The sequence below is a fragment of the Sus scrofa genome, chromosome 7 (assembly GCF_054392235.1).
Source record: "Sus scrofa isolate SSC_HxYL_T2T_F1_AM1 chromosome 7, Sscrofa_HxYL_maternal_Yorkshire_Landrace_v2.0, whole genome shotgun sequence".
NCBI classification, from domain to species: domain Eukaryota; kingdom Metazoa; phylum Chordata; class Mammalia; order Artiodactyla; family Suidae; genus Sus; species Sus scrofa.
In genome coordinates, this window is record NC_139389.1 from 604,471 (window position 1) to 624,182 (window position 19,712).

The window sequence follows — 19,712 nt, forward strand, 5'->3', positions numbered from 1 at the left end:
GAGCAAATCCCTGCAGCCATGGAGGAGCCACAGTGCACGAGGCTGGGCCTGGGCCTGGTGAGGGCCTTGCTGCTGGTGACATGGACCCACCGGGGCGTCGCTCAGCTGCTGCTTCCTAGACGTGGGCCCGGTTGCAACAGAGACGTGCCCGAATTGTCAGGACGGTGCCACACGGCAGAGCACAGACCGGCCCGTGGAGGTTTCCAGGGGCCGCAGAAGCTAAGACGTCACAGAGGCCAGCCGGACGCTCACACTGCGCCTTGCTTCTAACCTAAACACGCAGTCGTCTGTCGTTGGCCGGAACATTCTGAGGCTGCTTTTCTCCACCGGAGGCCTGGAGCAGGATGCCAGGCTTCAGGGTCCGCGTCCAAGTCTGCGGCGGAACGGCGGCTCCGCCCAAGGGGGTCACGGCTGGAGCCGGGTCAGGCCTGGGACCCTCCCCTCCAGCCAAAGCCCGGGGAGGGTGGTCGTCCCAGGCAGGAGCGGGACAGGCGCGGGTTTGCTCCACTCACTCGCCGCTGCCTGCTCCTGGCCCCGTTTCCCCGGGAAGATGAGCCTGAGTCTCCGGGTGGGGACTCCCTCGGAGGGGAAATAAGCACGTGTGCCTAGCACACGGTTTTGCTACCCTGACGTGGGACGGACACTCTGGAGGCTGTGACCCGTATCCGCTCCGTGCCTGGATGTGCCTTCAAGGGGGGCTGGGTGTTCAGGAAGCCCGAGATCTGAGCCCTGGGCGGGGGCCGTGAGTGCCAGTCCCTGCCTAGTGGGCAGACACTCCCCAGGAGCCCTGTCCTGGCAGGGCCGCCTCGGGGAAGCAGAGGAGGAGCCGCAGCAGCTGGACAGGCGGGAGCAGCCCTGACAGCCCTCGTGGGGCTCTGAGGCCACTTCCAGGATCCCGTCTGGGGTGGTCCTCACGCCGGCCACTCGCAGCCACACTTGTGTAGCTCAGAAGTGGGGCTGTTGGTGCCAAGACTGGGTGGCCCTGGACAGGCCAGGACAGAGGTCACTGGGGCCGCTGGTGGGAGCTGACGCATTTCTTAGGGGTCAAGCCTCTGGAGCAGAATGCGATGCAGGCCAAGGGTTAAACTCACATGACACGAAAAACTACACCCCATCAACGAGGCCCCGAGCGCCCTATGGGTCAGCGACAGAGCCCTGCTGGGTCAAGCTGGATCTGGAGTCGTCCGCACAACCCCACCAAGACAGCGCCTATCCCATGGGGTCCAAGGCGCCTCCTCTGAAATGGGACCAGGGACCCACTAAGTCTGGGCTCTGCCGAGACCATGGCCACCTGCTGCCTCCATCGCTCACTGCAGGAGCCAGGCTTACAGGCCGAATGGAAGCCCGAGAGGAGAACGTTGGGGTGCCTAGACCCCTCCTGAAAACAGTCCCCTGACACCAGGATGGTCCCCACGGCTGACTGGACAAGGGTGGACACTGGCTCAAGACAGGCCAATTCACTTCTCCCCTCAGGAGCGTGACATGTGACCACAGACCCAACGTTCTTGGTTCGTGGGGGGCGAGTAAGTAACGGCGCGGAAGGGCCAGTGGGGTGTGGGGTGTCACGGATGTGACGCTTTTCCCAGGACACCCCTGGGGACCGCAACACTGGCGAGTAAGCAGGTCTGCAAAGAACACCGGACACGGTGGGGTCTCCTTGTGGCCGGGAAGCGGGGCCGGCAGGAGCGGGGGAGGGGGGTGGGGGGGAGCCCGGTTCCCGAGGCCTCGCGGCTCCGGCCCATATGCGCGCCCGGAGGCGTTTGCCCTCACACCAGACCGGCTCTGAGAGGGAGCTCTGAACGTATTCTGGCCATACCCTCAGAGGGGACCTGGGGGCTGGCTGGACGTTTATTTATTTATCTATTTATTTAATTATTAAGTCTTTTTAGGGCCAAACCCGCGGCATAGGGAGGTTCCCAGGCTAGGGGTCCAATCGGAGTTGCAAACGCTGGCCTACACCACAGCCACAGCTACACAGGATCCAAGCTGTGTCTGCAACCTACACCACAGCTCACAGCAGTGCTGGACTTTAACCCACTGAGCAAGGATTGACCCTGTGTCCTCTTGGATACTAGTCAGGTTTGTTACCCTTGAGCCTCGATGGGACCTCCGAGTTGATCCATTTAGATCTGTTCTCTGCGCCCAGAGCTGGTTTTCGTCAGTAGCTTCCCCAAGGCTGCAGCGTCGGGAGGAGGTTTCTGGCGGCTCTGTTAACGCAGAGGCGGCAGCAGGCCAGGAGGGCGGTCCTGCCCCCCCACCCTGCATCCAACAGAGCGAAGCTGCTCTGAATGCAATGTCAGCTTCCAGACACCTCGTCCACCAGAACCGCCAGTGCTTGTGCAGGTCAACACGGAGCTGCATGGCCTGGGCCTCTGGTTCGTGAGCGCAGGCCTCAGGCTCCAGGGTCATCAGGGAGCTCCAGGCTCAGAGACAGTCAGGGACGCCAGGACTGGCCCAGCGTTCGGGGGACCGGGAAGGCGGCCTTCTGCCGACACAGAGCCCAGGCGGCCCAGCCTGCCCGTGCGCTGAGGACACGCGGGGGGACGGCAGAGGGGTCCGTGTGGAGGCCTCCACGGCCTCTTACTTGCCGGGGCCTCCAGGGGGCTCAGGACCCGGCCGGCCGTGGGGGCACGTCCACAGGAGGAGGCAGGCGCCTCGTGCTCTTCCAGACCAGGAGCCGCAACCACGGCCACGGGCCAGCCCCAGCCCCACGGTCCCTGCCTCTGAGTTTCCTTGGAAACGTGTGGTCTGCCAGGGGCGGGGAGCCTCCGCAGAGACACAGCCGAAAACCCACGCTCTCTGATCCTTTCCAGAGAAAGTTTGCCGGCCCCGTCCCCGACCTATGCTGAGTAAAAGCAAAGTTCTGGAACTTTCTTCTTTGTGACTAAGCCCGCTTTGGGCTGGAAGTTTGTGGGAGTGGCAGGTGCGGAGTTAAGAAAATGTTATCAGAAGCCATTCCCTCGATCAACACTGGGGCTTTCTTAGATAAGCTGCGAGTTTATCCCAGGCTCCCCCGGGATCTGGCGCTTTGCTGGGTGGGTGCGGCCTCTGCTCAACTCTGCCACAGTGGCCGAGGCCACAGGGAGGGAGGGAGGCCGGGGCGGGGGTGCAGCTCGCCGCCTACCCTGCTGGCGGCAGGTCCACAAATAGCGGGCGGCTGTAGTCCCCCCAACAAGGGGCAGAAGCCCAGGAGAAGATGGGGTGCTGAGCGGAGTCTGAACCAGGGGTGAGTCCTGAGCCATCGGAAAGTGGCGGCGAGAGAGCCTTCGGCTTCGGGCTCGGGGAGGGCGTTTCTTCTCGTGACCAGCACGTGCATCACCCAATTTGAGAATGTCCCCACAAGCCATCAGTGCAGCAGAGAGAACCACATACTTAGCACGTTCTGGGATGGAAGGAACCTTAAGTCTGCTGGCAGCTGGGATCAGAGGGTGTTCGATGCACACGGGGACATTCCCCGAGGTCGGTCACTTCTGTGTCACTGCAGGAGGCACGTGGGGACAGTTCTGTGAGGAGAAACACACCTCAGAGCAGGCCAAGCAGCGGTCCTTTGAAGGCAGAGGGGCGGCCCTGCGGTCTGGGCCAGACGCAGCTCCTGCTGAGGAGACTCGGGGAGAAAACGCGTCCCTTGCCGTGAACCAGCCTTGGAGGAAAGCGGTTCATTGAATTGATGTTGATTCCCGCTTCCCGGGTCGCCGGCTCCCTTCTCAGTGCTGCGTCCGACGCCCACAGGCCTTTAAAATGTATACACTGTCCCTCTGCCAAACTCACCTGAGTGGTTTAAGAACGGTCTCCCTGAGGGGATGCCTCTGTTCTTTAGATCTGGAGGCTGTCTGCCTGGTCCCAGCTAGAGGCCGCTTCACCCCTCTCTCAAACCCAGCAGGTGCCTGAAGGTCAGCCCTCAGCTCACGCCCCTGGAAAGGCCTGGGGCGAAACAGCTCAGCCCACTCTCTGGAAAAGCCCAAAAGTCATCACGTTTCTCCTCTGGGGCTACGTCCACACACGTGTGTTTTATGCACGGGGAGCGCCTGTCCAGCAGAACTGGCAACCCAGTCGAGGGCGCCTTGTCTCACACGAAAGCCCCGCTCGCCGACTGTGTCGGAAGCAGAATGTCCCCCTGTGTCCTGATGTGGAAACGCTGATTAAATACAAGCAAGAAACAGGATGAGTAGCACGTGTCCAATAACCCAGAGGAGACAGACACGGAGGAGACGTGCAAAGGCAGCAAATTAAAGCGTGATGGCAAGAAGGGGGCCAGACTCCACAAGCATGGTTTCCCCCAGTGAAGCCCCTGAAAAGGACGGCACACTCCTGGCCCCGAGGGCCCGGGGAGCCGTCAGCTTGGGGGTGGATGCGGGATTCCCAGGGCCTCCTGGAACCCCCGCAGGGTGGGGCCACCGCCTTCCTCTCCTGCTCGTGTCTACGGAGGCTGTGGGGTTGATGTGTTTCTGAATCTGCCCCCGTGTGGGGGAGAGGGGAGGCTGGGAAGGACAAGCCCCCCCATGTTACCACACCTTCCCCCCCCCGCCCCCGCTTCACTGGCCGCCCTGCCTGGACCCTGGGCCACCACACCTGGGGGAGGTTCACCTGGGTGGGAGGGTGGGGGTCACCTGGAGCCAGGCAGCCTGCACGGGGCCTGACCTGACCCGAACTGCCCACTGCTGCCAGCCCGCTGGGCAGCCCTACAGCACACCGGCTTCAGGGAGCACCCACAGCAACCTGGATCTGGTGGCTACAGCCCCTCCTGTGTCCTCTTAGCTCTTTTTATTTTATTTTTTTTTTTGTCTTTTTGCCTTTTCTAGGGCCACTCCCACGGCATATGGAGGTTCCCAGGCTAGGGGTCTAATCGGAGCTGTAGCCACCAGCCTAGGCCACAGCCACAGCAACGAGGGATCCGAGCCGCGTCTGTGACCCACACCACAGCTCACGGCAACGCCGGATCCTTAACCCACTGAGCAAGGCCAGGGATCGAACCGGCAACCTCATGGTTCCTAGTCGGATTTGTTAACCACTGCCCACGCGGCGGGAACTCCTCCTCTTAGCTCTTTTAAGGTGGTTTGGTGCCTCTTCCGAGGAAGCCGGGTGGAGACATCCAGATAATAGATGCTGGCCCTGCTGTGCACCTGTTACAAGCTCCAGGGCCAAGGGGAGCAGCCAGCCAGCCACCCAGGCCTGGTCACCTGCCCCAGGGCCCTGGGCCGCAGCCCCTCCTGAGCTGAGGAAGGTGGCGCCTTGAGCTCCTGTGTCAGACTCTTCAGACCGTGCCGTTCTGACAGATACCAGGACAAGGGGGACTGGGGGAGAGGGGACCAAGCCCCGCGGACAAGGGACAATATTTACCTCCACTATCGTGAGAGATTATCCGGTCCCAGTGCTCAGATGTGCTGATCGCTCAAGGGCTTAACTCTATTCTTTAAATAGCAAACACCAGTGTGAACTGGTTTTGCAAAAGGGTTTGCGTGAAAACCGGCTCTGCCTTGAAAGCTCTGGCCAAGAGGCTTCCAGCTCCAAAGCCGGCGGCAGGAGGCCTCAGCGCAGGGGTCATGGACTGTCCGAGTCCCCAGCCCCGTGAGGCCCAGGCCCAGAGTGGCCGGCACGGCCCCACCCTTGGCCTCAGTCCACCTTCCACCACTGTGGCCCCGGTGAAGCCACGCAGAGGCGGGTGGCATCCCGGAATCCCTCCCTCTGCCCCCCTCATGCTTCTCTGACGTCCTCTCCTTCCGGACCTCAGTTAAAACGCTCCGCCTTTGGGCTTAGAGAGATTTCGGACACAGGATCTCTAAAACCAAGGGGGTCCAGAGCGATAAAAGCTATGACCGACTGGTACTCTGCACAGATCATGTCACCGCCGCGGAGACAGGTCAACCTGACTGAACGATGAGTTTCCTCTGGATTTGCTTTACCCCCTGTTGCAGACAGTTCCACATCGTGTGGTGTGAGCACAGGGCTTGGAGGAAGAGGGCGTCGGCTCTGATACCAAGAGGGCCGTGCTGCCGTCCCGGAAAGGGGGAGTCTTCCCCCAAAGTCCACGTCACGTGAAACACACGGAGACACGAGACAGCAGGCTGAGAAAGCTGAGGTGCCTTCGGGCAGCAGATCCCCCAAATTCGTCTGCAGGTTTTTGAAGCCTTGACACTGCAGCTGACACCCGATTGTCTGTAAAACCGTCAACGCACACATTTTCTGACAAAGAGAGCCTTAGACCAGGCGCAAACCTGCAGATTGCTGGCTCAGCCCACCAAGGCGACAGGCCAAGGAGCCAGGCAGCGGGAGCAGGGGTCCCGGGTCCTAACCCTGCAACCCCCCTCACGGCACCGGTTGTCTTGCAGGTGGTGGCAGGCCAGTGCCCTGACCCACAGCTCCACAGCCTTCCTGCTGCAGCTGGCTTTGCAGCACCGGCCACTCGCTTTCATTGGGGTTTATTTTATTTAGTGCATTTCTCATTTCTCTTCTGTGGGTGTTTTGCTTTAGTGCTTCCCCCAGACACCGCCATTAGCAAATCATGACAAGGTGGAGAATATTTTCTCATGGAAATAATGATAAAATCAAGCGTTGTGTTTCTAATCAGGGATGTAGCGTCACACAGCCCAGGTACAAGAGCGACCACATTCTTAAGGCGGAGATTAAACAACCACAAACCTTTCAAATGGTTTTCATCTCTCTAAGCCTCAATTACCCCATCTGTAAAAGAGGTTTAATGGAGGGGCCATCTGGTAGCGCCGAAGGATTAGGATTCGTGAGGTTGGGCGAGCAAAGCCCTGGGCAGCGCCTGGCTCGTGGGAAGCGGCCGCCGAGCGCAAGGGTCACCTGCAGGTGCTCTGCCCGCTGTGGGTCCTGATCCTCACAACAGTCTGGCCCCATTTTCAAAACGAGAAACAGAGCCCGGGAGACGCTCAGCGGGTTGTCCGAGGAGGTGCCAGGACGCGGCCCGCTGGCGTTTCCACCCGGACTCTGGAATCAGCGTCTGGGAGCTTGACTCCCGTGTGCAAGCAGGTGACGGGAACACCTGACGTCACCGGTATCGGTTCCTTAAACAGAAGAGGTTCCCGCACGTCGCGCGAACACGACGCGCACACTTCGAGGCTCGTTTCCGAAGCACCGACTCCGACGTGAGCGGAGCCCAGCAGAGCGGGCCCTGTCGATCGCAGCTTTCGCTCCAAACTCGTGGCTTCCTCAGGAGGACCTTCTCTCGTATGTGACCCTGTTATTATGACACGTGGTCCAGCAACGTCTGCCTTGTTTCCTCGTTTCTGAATACATTTCCGACGTGTCATAAATCGTCTGAAAGTATCGTGTGGGGTCGGTGTTCCAACCCTCTGCCGTTGGGAAGGGCATCTGAGCTGGTGCTTTGCTGCTGAGAAAGCACATTTCTTAAATTACGGAAGATGCACAGTGTCCCGAAAAGGGCGGAGGAGGCACTGAAGCAGCCCCCACCCCCGCCCCGGCCCCTCAGCCCCCGGGGCTGGATGACTTCACGTCATTAAAACTCCGTGAGAACAGGGATGGAGGGGAAATTCCTTAACCTGAAAATCATCTCTCTGGACACCACGCAATGAAAGGCAGGCTTCACGCGCTGTTTCCTTTAAAGCTGGTGACGTCCAGAGAAGCGTGTCCACTTTGCTTCGTGTGGCCTGTGTTGCTCAGACCTGGAGGCCCAGCCCCAGGGACAGAGGTAGAGGAAGGCACGGACCGTCCCTTCCCTTCCCTGTGTGGAGGCGGCGGGGGCTCTGCTGCTGTCAGTTCCTAGGCGCTGGCGTGTTTGCTGGTGGACATGGTTTGATGACAGCTACGGCCACATGGGCAGAGCCAGGCAGAGTCCCGTGGGTGCTGGGTGGCCGCAGGATCCCAGGTGCCACGGAGGGGCCACCCCAGTGGACATAGTCACTGCGCTCTGGGCCACGGCGCACCCCCACGACACACCCCCACGGCACCCCACAGGACCCAAGTGTCTCTGGCTGTCCGCTCGTGCCTAAGGGCATTGCCGACGCCATTCCAAACTCAGCTAAGCCCCGTAACCATGGACTCCGTGGACACTCTGGGGGCTGGACTTTCCTGTACAAAGACCGCACTTTCAGCAGAAATCCGGGCTGGGAGCCCAGCCTCTGGGGATGAGCCCACCCAGGATGGGGGCTTCGCTCTGCCATCTCCCACCCCGGAGAAGGCGGCTGCAGAAAGGCCAGGGTCCCGGTCTTTGTCAGCAGCACGGACCAGCCCCTTCGTCCACCAGGACGGGACGTGCTGGCCCGTCTGTAACCGAGGGTGAGTGAGAGCTGGGACTCCCCCGGGAGGCCGGCCAGCCTCCGCCTTAACACACCCAGGCGAGGTTACTCAGCTCATACAATCTCAGAACTGTGTATTTCCTTGTTATTTAGCAACTGGCAAAAATCTCTAGTAATGCTTTTCTACCTTGATTCAAGCTCGTTGTGCTAACAGTCCCACGCCAGCTTCCGCCTCTTCAGAATCTGCCGAGGCTGCCTCCCTAGGGCGCAGGGCCCCTGCCAGGAATTCCCAGGGGAGACGCCCCCCACGACCCCACATCTGGAACAAGAGCAGGTGTGGGTGCTGCTCTTTGCAGGGAAAGGGCTCCTTTGTGCCTCCTGCCCCTGGGATCGCTCCTTCCTGGCCCTGCCCCGGCAGCCTTGCCGTCAGCGCCCACTCTGCAGTCAGCACCCCTCGGTGGGGGACCCCGCCAGCCTCCAATCCTGGACACAGGTGGCCTCTCAGCTCAGCCCCCGGTGAGCCCTAGAAGCTCCCCAGCCTCTCTGCAAGCTCAGCGTGACACTCAGGACGATGCTGGCTGACGTCTCACCGGCGCTTGGAGCTTTGGAGGTTGGAGAGACGGCAGGGCCCTCACCCACATTTCCGGAACCGAAGATCCCTCCTGAGACTCATTCTTGGAAGTCAGGCATGACTCAGTGCTTTTCACCTTCTGCCTCTCTTCCCTCTAACATGTTTCCGAAGGCTGACTCGCCCCCAAACAAAGCACAGCCCCGGGGGCACTAGCCACCTGGCGGGAGGAGACCCAGCCCCGGGCAAAGCCGACACAGCAGTTTAGACCCAGGCTACACCAGCGCCACAACCCCAAGAGTCATGACCCCTTCAGGCCAGAACCCACCCAGTGCCTCCCACCGGGCGTCTTCTTCTCACTCCTCCAAAGGCAAATAGTAAAAAAATTCCTAAAAAGTGATGTTACAGATGGTTCCTCCCCAAATCCCAGAGCAAGCTGATGGCAGGATCGGCTTTTCATACTTCTCTCAACAAAGCGCTGTCGCCGGCCCCACTCTCACGTCCCTCCCCACACGTGTGTGGTGTGAGTGTGTACATGCATGCATTACACACGTGCCACACCCGGCTGCACATGTGTGCACACCCACAAATGCACGCAATGCACACACACACACCTGTCTAAACCTGTGACCTGGGAACTCTGAAACTACCCGGGTTTCTTACACCTGCTACTTTCTCTGCTGTGTGTCTTCCGTCAGCCATTCATCATAAGCATATCTATCAGGTGCCGCTGTCCCGGGCACAGCCGGGGATGGGGAAACAAATGAAACCAACTGTTGAGCACCTGCTGTTTGCTGGGCTGTGGCCTGGGTGCTTCTCCTGCATGTTAGCTCACTACTGCCCTGCAAGGAGGATTGTGAGCCCATTGGACAGACGAGGAAGTGGAGTCTTGCTGACAAAACAAACCAGCTGTGTGACTTGGAGCTGCAACCACCGGCTCAGAGGCTTTGCTCTTTTCACGTCGGGGGCTAACCTTCCACTCGAACCTCTGCGAAGCCGTCACTGACACCCCCCAACCCTGACTCCCCTGCTCTGTTCTGTGATGGCCCAGCTCCCGTGATGGTCACCTGCTGACACACCTGTGCCTCCAGGAACAGACCGGGACCTACTCCTCCTGACACAGTCAGGGCGCAGCGTGGCTACAGGTCAGGCTAGAATTAGAGCTCTTACATTCCTGAGCAAACGCGCCCTCTGGCCACGTCCGGTCCTTGAGCCTCGATGGGGAGCCCCGTCCCAGGTGGGGACAATGGGCTACAGGTTGTACAGACAGAGGCTGGATGTCCTGCTCTGACCTGTCCCCCTCTCACCACCGCCCTTGACAAGAAGCACCTGAAACGCCAGGTCACGTCCCAGCTGGGATACTCCAACCAGGGCCCTGGCGGGGCGCCTCTTATACTCTGAATGCAAAGTCTACCATGATGCCGCTTCTCTAAACCACAGTTCAAGTTTAGTTCTCAACATCGAAACAGATCCGGCTTAGGTAGATGCATGTCTAAAACCTTTTCAAAGGTTCCAAACCCTAATCTTCTTAGAATGCACGTTTCCTCCAACCCCCCCACCCCCGCCGTGACTCAGCAGATAAGGGGCAATGGAGGCAACTGCATACTAGGCGCTTCCCCTCATTCTCCAGGCCCCCCTTTCTTCCTTTAGCCAGAAACCTGCAGGTTGGGTATAAGCCTCGTCAGCACCTTACACGGGAGGACGCACATCTCAGGAAGCGAAGGGCCAAGGCCGCACATGCTGATTCTAGAGTCCCTTCTTTATTTCTTTAATTTCTCATTTATGTAGGTAGTAATTCACCCAGCTCGAAAATCAAAATAATCTGACAGTGCAGAGGGTTGCTCCCTCTGGTTTCCTGCCTTCTCCCTGCACCACCAACCCCACTTCCAGCCCAGAGGCCACACTTTCTATTAGTTTCTGGAGCATCCTTTTTGAGGATTCTTTAATCAGTGCAAGAACACAGGCAAACGAGTCCCTCGTGCTCCCTTGTAACACAAAGGCCAGTGCTGCACACCGGCTGTCCCTACCCCGCCAGACTCCCCACCTCGGCGCCTAAATGCTTGCTCGCCCCTTAGATGGCACCTCCTCCAGACACACCACCACGTGGGCGCCCAGTCCTAGCGCGAGCTCGCTTGTTTCCTTTGGCTTCTTCGTGGTGTTGCCATGAATAACCGTGACGCCCATCTTTTCCTGGGTGTTGGCAAACTTTCAGAAGAGCGTTCCCACATCGGAAGATTAGTATTTTCCTAGTATTTTCCCTCTATATTAACCGACCGGTTTGCACACCTTCCAACGATTTGAGTAAAAGCAGGAAAAGGAGTGATTTTCGTAGGGCCTCTCCATCAGAAAGTGCTGAAATGTGCTTGAATCTGCCCGTTTCACAGGGGCCCCGCATCTCTCGTGCTGCTTGAGGCCAAGAGGCTTCTCCCCTGCACCTCTTAAGTCACTGCCCCGTGAGCTGGGCTGTGCACGTCCCCGCCCACCTGTTGGGCTTCGTCGTGAGGAAGAGTCTGGGATATTCTTTAACCGTGTGGATAGAGTGACTCCAAGAGAAAGGGACGACCATGTAGGTAAAGGGAATTTATGGGTAAAGATGACATTTATATTTATGCTATAACTATGACATTTTATCATAACGGTTTTGGATGAAAGTATAAAATTTTCCTGATTACTTTTAACTAATCTCTGTTCAGCAAATAAAACAATTCCTCTTGAGTGGCCTACAAGCCCCAGGCTATTGGTTATTCATTTTAGAAAAAAAATTTAGGGACGATAACGTAAAATGGAATGACTGAGATGAAGATTCAGACCCAAGAACTTCCTAAACAGCAGGTGCATCCTTTGTTCTTAGGAGGCTTCTTCCGGGCTCCGCTCAATGACCTTTTCAATAAAGAGGAAACAAAGGAAAATCAAAAGCTTTTGGCACCATTCCAAAGCACATGCAATTTATATTTAGTGTCTGTGTATTTCCCCAGGTTTCTCAAACATGGCATGGTTTTTCATTTTTAAAGTCTCGCAAACTCATCACCAGCCAGCAGACCGTCTCCTTGGAGGCAGGATGAAACCGTTGCCCGTAGCAACCACCCCAGCCCTCCCATTTACACATGCAGCCTCAGATCTCAGGCAAATTGGGGTCTTGGATTGCAGGTGCTCAGAGCTATAGACATACTCTAACTCCGACCCTGGTGTAGCCTTAATTCAGGAGTTAATCTCCCTGGCCTGGGAGGAGGGGCTGAGGGAGGGTCTGGGATGCTGGCCCAGAGCTAGAGCCCTACCCTCGGCCACAGGACCTCGGACACAGACACGAAGGCTTAGGGCCACCTGCCAGGTCAGGATGGGCAAACCCCTATGGTCACTCGGCCGTAAAAAGCTGGCGGAGCCAGGACACTGCTCGTAAAGGGCATGCTCACAGGCCACGTGTAGTCAGGCCAGACACAGAATGTTTCCAGGGTCTAAGGCTTTGGGGGGACGTTCTAGAGCCCCCAGGGCCCACCCACAGATCAGACTCCAAGGCCTCCAGGTGACGGGGCCCCTGGTCCATCCAGTTCCGCATAAGCCTCCCTACTAGAGGATTTGAGGGTGTGAGGGATGTGACACTGCTTATTTGTGACCTTGAGATGACTGACTAGTGTGGCACGGCCACAGGACTTGAACGAAGTCGGTCACAGCCCTTTAACTTACCATTGAAAGTAAACCCGAGTCTCCCCGAGTCCTCTTTGCTGAGAGCTGGGGGTGGGCCACACCAGGCTCGTCTAAACCCACGCCGGGCCCGTCTACACATGGGGGTCCAAGAGGGGGTCACACATCGCCGAGCCCCAGAGGGTCCTGCATGAGCCAATCAGAGGGCATGGTCTGGTGCAGGTGGAGGGACCGGGGCCCCGCACCCTCAGAACCACGGGTGGGGGGTGGGACCCTTACGCCGGCCAGTCCATCAGGACACGATGGACCAAGAACACGTCCGCTGCCGTGGCTACTTCGTCCCTTTCAACCTGAACTGCAAGCCTAGCCTTTCACAGAACGTGCGCTGTGCTGCCCGTGAGGGGCTTGAAGCCCCCGCCCAGGACAGCCAACGGAGTCTGAAGACAGCTGACCGGGTGCGGCCTGAGAACAGAGGCTCACGTTCAAGAGGCAGCTTTGACCTCAGCAGGGCTGGAGCCGCCCTCCCAGCCCCCCTGCCCTGGCCCTGTCTCCCTCTCCTCCCTCTCCTCTTTCTCCCCCTCCTTCCCTCCAACCCCCCACCCCAGGCACCTGCCCCCGCAGGACACTGGCCCAGCTCCCCCCTGCCCAGCGGACAAAGGGGATGAACCCTTGCATCGAGGGTGTATCTTCAGCCTCTGCTCTCGAAACTCGAATCATCGTCTGCTGGGGGGAGGGGTGCATGAGCCCAGCAGGTTCATAGGAACTGCTCGGGTCACCCACGAGCAGCACGCGACATCGTCTCGCTGCTCCAGGGACACGCGGCCGTTTTCTCCCATGCGGGTTCCTGGCAGCCCCACTGTGGAAAAGGACGAGTCTGCGAACCCCCAGCCCAGAGCCAGCCTGGGGCCTGCCACCCCGGGCGACACGTTCACGGGCGACTCACCCTCTGTCCCTGAGCCTGGAGAGGCCTCTCACGTGGCTGCCTCGTGACCCACTTCTGAACATCTGTGTTAGTTTTCCTTTCTTTTCTTTCTTTCTTTTTTTTTTTTTAAAAAAAAAAAAAAAAAAAAAAAACCTGTTTGGCCACAGTTTGGAGCAATGAGAGGTTTCTCACTGTGTCCTGAGGCTGAATTCCTGTTCCGATTGCAGCGCAAAAGGTCCCGCACTGTGGCCTCTCCTAAGAAAATGTCCTTTCGTGGAGTTCCGGTGGTGGCTCAGCGGTAACAACGCCAGCTGGTACCCATGAGGACAAGGGTTCGATCCCTGGCCCCGTTCAGTGAGTTAAGGATCCTGCATTGCTGTGGCTGTGGTGGAGGCCAGCAGCTGTAGCTCCGATTCGACCCCTAGCCTGCAAACCTCCATGTGCCACAGATGCGGCCCTAAAAAAAAAGAAAAAAAAAAAAAAAAAAAAAAAAGGGGGGGGGGAAAAGAAAATATCCTTTCCTTCCCCCCCCAGCCTAGAACCTCTAGTGCAGAGTGAACCCCAGGGTCACAGTCTGTTTGAAGGGAGGAAAATTCGCACCCACAGCCCAACAGTCCCGCACACTCACGCACAAACTCACACACACATGTTCACACTCACTCACACCCAATACTCTCAAGCAGCCCCTTACACACAGCCCCCCACCCCTCAGGACCTAACCTGGAATAAGTGTCTCCTGGAAGGGCCTGGTCCCCTCTCCCCGCCTCTAGCCTCCACTCTGGCCCCCATCTGACCCCATTTCCTCGGAGACACTCAGCCTCTCCGTGGTCACTGGGCTCCAGTAGAATTTCCCAGGTTCCGGAAACAGGCAGGGGGCCTTGACCTGGCTGCCTCGGCAGAGCCCCCAGGAGCTGCTTTGACTGCGGGTTTCTTCTGGTCACAGTGTCCCCCTGGCCCTGACTGCTCTCCTAATTCGGTCAGTGTTGAGGACTCACGGCTGTTGGGGTCCCAGTGCTGGGGTTAACACGGCTGTCGGGGTCCCCTGCAGGCAGAGCTGGCTGCTCCGCGTCCAGCCTTACACGAGTTCTCAGGGCCCCACTGCACCATCCCCACCAGGTCTGGCACCTAATTACTGGTCTGGTCACCAGGAAAGGCGGAGTCCCGAGGAGGCAGAGGGGACTCACGCAGCCTGGGCCTCTGACCTGTCTTCAAGCAGATGAGAGGTGCTGGGTGGGCCCAGCGGCAACCAGGGGCTTGGGGAGCCTGGCATCACCCACCCAGAAGCCCCGGCTCCCAGTCAGGGATGCGCTTCCTTCCTGAGTGTGGGCCACCGCTTCCTGCGCCTTTGCGTGTCCCGGGACGTCTTGTTGACGGTTGAACATTTTGCATAAAATAGGGCAGGAATTCGGGGTTATGACTTTTCCCAAGGGGGCTGCTGTTGTTACCGTTCTTTGTTTGTGTCTTTAGTCACCTCATTGTGTGGCCTGACGTGTCTCTGCTGAAGTTTTTTCCTTTCTTTTGACTTTTCTGTGGGCCAGCTGCCTGGGAGCTGCGTGGCTGCCTGGCTCGGCTGTTCCAGGGTTGACAGCCCTCGCGACGGCTCCCTCCGGAGGCTGGCGCGTGGGCCGGGCCGTCGCCACAGCTCAGGCCGGGCACCCACTGGCCCTCGGCTGCCCGTGTGGGGCCTCTTCTTTCTCCTGAGTGTCCTCAGCCTGCGCCCCCCCGCCAGGCACCTGTCCCGAGGACACTGGGTCAGAAGCACCACGCCCCCCCCCCCCCCCCGGCCATATCGTGGCCAGTGTTTGCCCCCCTCCCCAGAGAGTGGAGGGAAGAAATGCTTGAGTAGAAGCAGAATCCCAGCCACAGCCTTCAGGGGCCGGCCGCGAGCATCACCATCCGAGACCGGCAGGTCCGTCGCCATAAAGACGCACGCAGCCGCCAGCAGCGGGGACTGGGCTTCTCCTTTGACTGATGGGGAAGGCGACCCTAGCTGTCTGTGCAAACGTTTTAGAATGGAGACTGAGACCTCCCTTCACTTGAATCCCAGCCCCGAAGTGAACTAATCATCCAGAATTTTTAAGCTTTTGCAGAGCGCAGAGGCTATGTTGGCACTTTGGCTCATTAACCTCCTCCTGACTTTTTAAGTTAAAAGGTATTAGTTTATATTATCACTTAACGTCTTATTTAAAATATCTTTACTCACTCGATCGTTCTACTCCCCACCCAGCATGACGCTGCAGCTTGTAATTATTTGCCCATTCTTTTCTGTTTGAACTTTAAGCAGATAGCAGGGAGGATCACAAAGCAAAATTGTTCTAAACGTTCCTTTAAAATAGCTTTTGTTTATTATTAGTGCTGGGGAAGTTCCTAATTAATACAAACAAGCCTCTAACTAACAATGGGTCAAGAGTTTAACTATTAGGCTAGGTGTTTTTACTGGGTTCAAAATAGCATTTTACAATGTAAAAGGAAAAAGTAAGACATTTTGCCTTTTTTTTTTTTTTTGCTTTTCAGGGCCGCACCCTTGGCATATGGAAACTCCCAGGCTAGGGGTCGAATCAGAGCTGCAGCTGCCGGCCTGCACCACAGCCACAGCCACATGGAATCTAAGCTGCATCTGTGACCTGCACCACAGCTCATGGAAATGCTGGATCCTTACCCCCCGAGCGAGGCCAGGGATTAAACCCGCATCCTCATGGATACTAATTAGATTTGTTTTTTCTGCGTCGCAAAGGAAACTCCCAAAACATTTTTTTTTTTTAATTTTCCCACTGTACAGCAAGGGGGTCAGGTTATCCTTACATGTATACATTGCAATTACAGTTTTTCCCCCACCCTTTCTTCTGTTGCAACATGAGTATCTAGACACAGTTCTCAATGCTATTCAGCAGGATCTCCTTGTAAATCTATTCTAGGTTGTGTCTGATAAGCCCAAGCTCCCGATCCCTCCCACTCCCTCCCCCTCCTGTTGGGCAGCCACAAGTCTCTTCTCCAAGTCCATGATTTTCTTTTCTGAGGAGATGTTCATTTGTGCTGGATATTAGATTCCAGTTATAAGTGATATCATATGGTATTTGTCTTTGTCTTCTGGCTCATTTCACTCAGGATGAGAGTCTCTAGTTCCATCCATGTTGCTGCAAATGGCATTATGTCATCCTTTTTATGGCTGAGTAGTATTCCATTGTGTATATATACCACCTCTTCCGAATCCAATCATCGGTCGATGGACATTTGCGTTGTTTCCATGTCTTGGCTATTGTGAATAGTGCTGCAATGAACATGCGGGTGCACGTGTCTCTTTTAAGTAGAGTTTTGTCCGGATAGATGCCCAAGAGTGGGATTTCGGGGTCATATGGAAGTTCTATGTATAGATTTCTAAGGTATCTCCAAACTGTTCTCCATAGTGGCTGTACCAGTTGACATTCCCACCAACAGTGCAGGAGGGTTCCCTTTTCTCCACAGCCCCTCTAGCACTTGTTATTTGTGGATTTATTAATGATGGCCATTCTGACTGGTGTGAGGTGGTATCTCATGGTAGTTTTGATTTGCATTTCTCTTATAATCAGCGATGTTGAGCATTTTTTCATGTGTTTGTTGGCCATCTGTATATCTTCTTTGGAGAAATGTCTGTTCAGGTCTTTTGCCCATTTTTCCATTGATTGATTGGTTTTTTTGCTGTTGAGTTGTATAAGTTGCTTATATATTCTAGAGATTAAGCCCTTGTCCGTTGCATCATTTGAAACTATTTTCTCCCATTCTGTAAGTTGTCTTTTTGTTTTCTTTTTGGTTTCCTTTGCTGTGCAAAAGCTTTTCAGTTTGATGAGGTCCCATGGGTTTATTTTTGCTCTAATTTCTATTGCTTTGGGAGACTGACCTGAGAAAATATTCATGATGTTGATGTCAGAGAGTGTTTTGCCTATGTTTTCTTCTAGGAGTTTGATGGTGTCCTGTCGTATATTTTAGTCTTTCAGCCATTTGGAGTTTATTTTTGTGCATGGTGTGAGGGTGTATTCTAGTTTCATTGCTTTGCATGCAGCTGTCCAGGTTTCCCAGCAATGCTTGCTGAATAGACTTTCCTTTTCCCATTTTACAAAACATTTGTTTTTGATGCTGATTGTGCCTTTCAAGAATTCTCATTTGCTCCTGCCGACCGTTTAAGTAGATTTGACGTGTCTCTTGAAATGCTGCATGGACAACTAGGGGTGAGAAGCAGACCCTGTGAGGAGAGCGACAGCGAATCCCCCACTAGCTGCCGTCTGCCTGCTGTTCCTTTCGGGTCGGGGAGGAAGAGGGACACCACGGCCTAACGGCACCCCGCTTGTCTCCGGCCCGTGAGGGTGACAAGGGCCAGGCCCCAACGGGTCCAGGTCAAAGGACAGTGAGGCCCCGAGATGGGGCGGCCAGCAGACAGAGTGGAGGTTGGGGGCGCGGGGAGCTCGGGCCACAGGAGGAGGGACCTTCTGGCCCAGCCCTGGGCCAAGGACGGTGACCCAGGAACTTCTCCGACCTCGGGGGTCCTTGCAATTATCCTTAAGAAAATGTGCAGAAATGAGTTGTAAACACAGCCCAGTGGTTCTTCCAAGAATTCAAAGTCCTTCTCGATTTCAGGAATATTGTGTAAAGGAGAAGGAACATCTTACCGAGCGTTTTTTGGAAAACAGAGGCTGTGACGCTGTAAAAGCACACTTTATCCTGATCCACCCTGTTCGACAAAACTTAGTGACTGAAAAAAAAGTGATCCGGCTGAGAGAGGAAGGCAAAAATCTCTCTCCTGTTCAGGAAGCGGTTGCCGTGCCAAGCTCGGGGAAGAGACGTCAGCTGCAGAAGGAAGAGCCCAGAGCAGGCACCTACTCCCTGGGACAGCATCTTCCCCGCCCTGGCCACATGTCACCACCGAGGGCCTGCCAGGAGAGGCAGGCCAGGTGGGTTTAACTGTGGTCACTTGGGGCCGAGATGTGACAACGCCATCAGCTCCAGAGCTCAGCCCTGTGATCTGGGCTCCATGGGGGATGCTGGAGGGGCCTGTTCCCCACACGTGACACAGAAGACACTGGCAGGCAGTGTTTACACATCTCTGGCGGGGCCAACGACTCTCACCGGAGGCTTGGGTCACATAAATGGTCTGTCCCTCCCCAAAGGAGCACGCGCCATCCACCTGGGGGCCTGAGAGCCTGTGCCCTCTGCCAGGAGCCCCCCAGTGCCGAGGGGGAGCCCCAGCCTCCCTGCACTTAATGTGACTTCGCCCATAAATACGGCTTTTAATGCAGGGTTGTTTGCAAGTGCTCTGGGCACCGAGATGAAATTAGACAGAACCCAGAGTGCTAAGGTTTTCTAAGTGGGGTTAATTAATCTATTCAACAGGCTCTTGGCACGCATGTGCACACGTGTGTCCCAGAGTGTGTGTGTGTGCACACGTGTGTCCCAGAGTGCGTGTGCACACACGGGCTCACGTGTATGCATGTGCGTGTACACACGTGTGCACAGGCACATCCCTTTGAGGTCTGCTTGCTCGCTTGGTAGCATTCATTTAAAAAGCTACCCCAGGGCCTTTGTGAGGCAGCATGCTGGAATGAGGACCTCGCAGGGGAATCTCTGTTCCCGGTGACAGCAAGCAGGCGACAGTCATTCGGAGGAGAGAGGGGGGAGCAGAGGTAAGGGAGGACAGCCTAGTTTGGGGGGGGCAGCGATCACTATTTTCAACCCAATACAATCATTTCAGTGCCTGTTGGGCCTCAGAACATCGTTTGGTGTCCATGCAGCTTGGGAAGCAGCTGTCTTCAGCCACATACACGTAAGAAAACACACTTTAGGTCCATTTAGAGCCGAGTTTTTCTCGAAGGCACAGGACGGTAGGCGAGCCCTTCAGCCGTATCCAGGGGTGCCTGGGTGGGGGGCACCCGCGAGCCCTGCGGGGCCCGGAGCTGGAACGGCCCAAACTGGCACACAGGTTTATGACCTGGGGTCGCCCTGGGAACATGTATAAGCCCAGAAATACGACATATTCCTGCCGGAGACATCACACAACTGCTTCGGGTCACTGTGCTGCTCCACTCCGCAAGGAAGCCTGAACAGGGCCGCCCTTCACGGCCGTCAGAGGCCCGAGCAGCCCAGAGCCCGGGCCACGCAGGCCTCTCTGTCGTCCTGCCTCGAAGCTGTAGAGAGAGAGAAAAGCTACCTCAGTTTGGCAAAGGAGAGGGAGAGGCTTCCTTGACCAAAAGCCTAGATTTGGGGGTAAATTTCGGCCTGAGACCAGGGTGTTCAACAGGCAGCTTGGTTTTGAGCAGGCAGGTGGTTGAGGGAAGTGCTTGGGAAGCAGAGAGCTGGAGTCTGTGCTGGAGTCCCAGCCTTTGGCCTGGACATCGTGGCG

At 56.6% G+C, this 19,712-nt stretch overlaps 1 long non-coding RNA gene across 1 annotated transcript; it reads right to left on the minus strand.

Moving 5' to 3' along the window:
- Positions 1-10,527: 10,527 nt before the first annotated feature.
- On the minus strand, positions 10,528-14,633 carry LOC110261700 (uncharacterized). The gene is made up of 4 exons (XR_002346160.2): positions 14,341-14,633; positions 13,367-13,459; positions 12,466-12,609; positions 10,528-11,664 (listed from the first exon to the last, which is right to left on the minus strand). It is a non-coding gene; the product is annotated as an uncharacterized LOC110261700 (long non-coding RNA).
- Positions 14,634-19,712: the final 5,079 nt, after the last annotated feature.